Source organism: Acyrthosiphon pisum, chromosome A2 (assembly GCF_005508785.2).
Source record: "Acyrthosiphon pisum isolate AL4f chromosome A2, pea_aphid_22Mar2018_4r6ur, whole genome shotgun sequence".
NCBI lineage: Eukaryota > Metazoa > Arthropoda > Insecta > Hemiptera > Aphididae > Acyrthosiphon > Acyrthosiphon pisum.
Window position 1 is genome coordinate 68,526,360 of NC_042495.1, and position 2,824 is coordinate 68,529,183.

Below are 2,824 nucleotides of genomic sequence, written 5' to 3' on the forward strand. Positions count from 1 at the left end.
ATATTATTGTTATAGAAAGAGTAATGCATGTTTCAAATTAAAAATATATGAACATACAATATATACTACATTATTAATACTTTTTACTAGTCTTTTATTAGTTAAATTTGTTTATATAAATTATTCAAACAAAAAAAAAATTTAAAACATAAACATAGTTTATAGATAAGAATAATATATATATAATATATATATATATATATATTATATTATATAATATAATAATATAATATATAAATTACCTTTCAATTAAAACAATATAAAAAACTTATAAGCTATTATAATATAGACAACTATTATGTTTTATGTATAAACACTATAACATAGGTAATAGGTACCTCTTTCAATCATAGAGAGACTAGCTGTTTAGTGTCAAATAAAAAAATATGTTTTAAAACAATATAATTTTTATTATGAATAAAACCAAAAAATAAATGATATTACAATTTTCTTTCTTTTAAAAGAATAAAATTATTATACATAATATGTATATATTATTATATAATATTAATATGCGCACTCGTATAATATAATATATATAAATAGCTTTATAATTAAAACAAAATAAAAACTTATTAACTTTTACAACTCGAGTTTAAGAATTAAATGAAAACAATAGATGATAATATATATTATAGTATAATATAATATATAAATTACTTTTCAATTAAAACAATATAATTTTATAAATAAAACCAAAAAATAAATGATATTACAATTTTCTTTCTTTTAAAAGAATAAAATTATTATACATAATATGTATATTATTATATAACATTAATATGCGCACTCATTATATAATATATATTATAATTAAATCAAAACAAAAATTTTAAACTTTAAATAATTTGAGTTTAAGAATTAAATGAAAACAATAGATGATAATATATATTATAGTATAATATAATATATAAATTACTTTTCAATTAAAACAATATAATTTTATAAATATGACCAAAAAATAAATGATTACTGCAATTTTCTTTCTTTTAAAAGAATAAAATTATTATACATAATATGTATATTATTATATAACATTAATATGCGCACTCATTATATAATATATATTATAATTATAATATTATAATTAAATCAAAACAAAAACTTTAAACTTTAAATAATTTGAGTTTAAGAATTAAATGAAAATTATAATAATGGAATAAATTGAAAAAAAATTAAAGTGTATTACTGTTTTCTGTAGTGGTACATTTCTTTTTTACACGATTGCTTGCTTGCGCCATCCACTTACTAATTGACAATGCGATGTCTATATCCGGTACTTTTTCAAATTTAGAGCATAGATGAATTGCTTCTATAGGAATTAAATAGATTTAAAATTTAAAATACCTATTTTATAATGAATGGTAAGTATACGCGGTTCTTACCAAAAATAATTTTACAAGAATTGAGAGATGACAGTTTGTTTTTTCCTTTATGTCCAACATAAGAATAATATTTCAGCCACGTATCATCAAACAATTTTTGCATCATACGACGTACAGAGTCCGATATTGATCTGCCGACTAATCTGGACAGTTCTTTAACCTATTATCACCAAAGAATAATTTATATATAATGTGAAAAATAATAAGATATTTAGAGTAAAAATCAAATCTATTTTTGACACACTTACTACTTGGGACCGGGTCGTGGCATTTTCAAGTTCAGTTTCAACATTTTCAAGAGTTTGCTCATTACTGATAGGAACACTTTCAGTGTTCAATAAATTTGAACTGCTGTGATTGTCTTGGTTAGTTAGTGAACCAGAGGCGTTCAAAACATTGACAGCATGTTCTACCATACTTTTGATTTCATTCACTGTATATACTAAATTATTAATATCAAACTTGATATTAGTCAAAGACGTCTTAGTATAACCATAACATTCTGTAAAATTAAGTTACAATATAATTGACAAAGAAAAATAGCATTTTATGTTATAAGTTATAGCACAATATTAAAATAATAAAGTATGACTTACGTTTAAACTCATAAGTAAGGTGAGAAATTTTGTTTAAACATAAATCATTACCAGCAACTTCTAATCCATCTATTGAAAGTTTATCATTTATCACCATATCCTCTTCCATAGAATCTAAAATACAAATAAATATAGAAAGTAAACCTTTATTAATATATTAAATTCCCCCCAAAAAATCATAATGGTAACAATATATTATCATATCTAATAATTGTATAATATATTTATAACTTGTACCTAAAATATTATGTCATTATAATAATAGGTACAAATTACTCTATATTGGTGTTAAAATACGTATTTAAAGCTAAAAATATCAAAACATAGACAATAACAATTTTATAAAAATATTATAGTATTTTGTACTTAACTCGGAAATGTAAAATTACTAAAATTATATAATACAAATAAACGCATGTATACACAGATGTTACACTAAAAAATTGTTATGTTGTAAACCTGAATCATACTACAATTTGAATACCTAGGTATTCACATTAATATTTCTAGATTTTGATCTATTGAAGAACAAGTTTAATTTTTCTAAAATAAAGTACTATTTAAATATCGATAAAAACTACTTTACTTGTAGTATTAGGAAACAAACATTTTTTGACATTGCTTAATTGCCTGGACAAAGGACCTTTATACTCATTTTGCAATATTTTATCATCATTAGATATACTAGACATATTATTAGATTGAACTTTCCACTTTCCACTTGGGCTATTTATAATTTCAATGTCATCTATAATAATATTGTTTTTATTAGTAAAAAATTAAATACCAAATAATTAAATTGTGTAATATATAATATTTAAACTTAAAATAAAACACAGGACA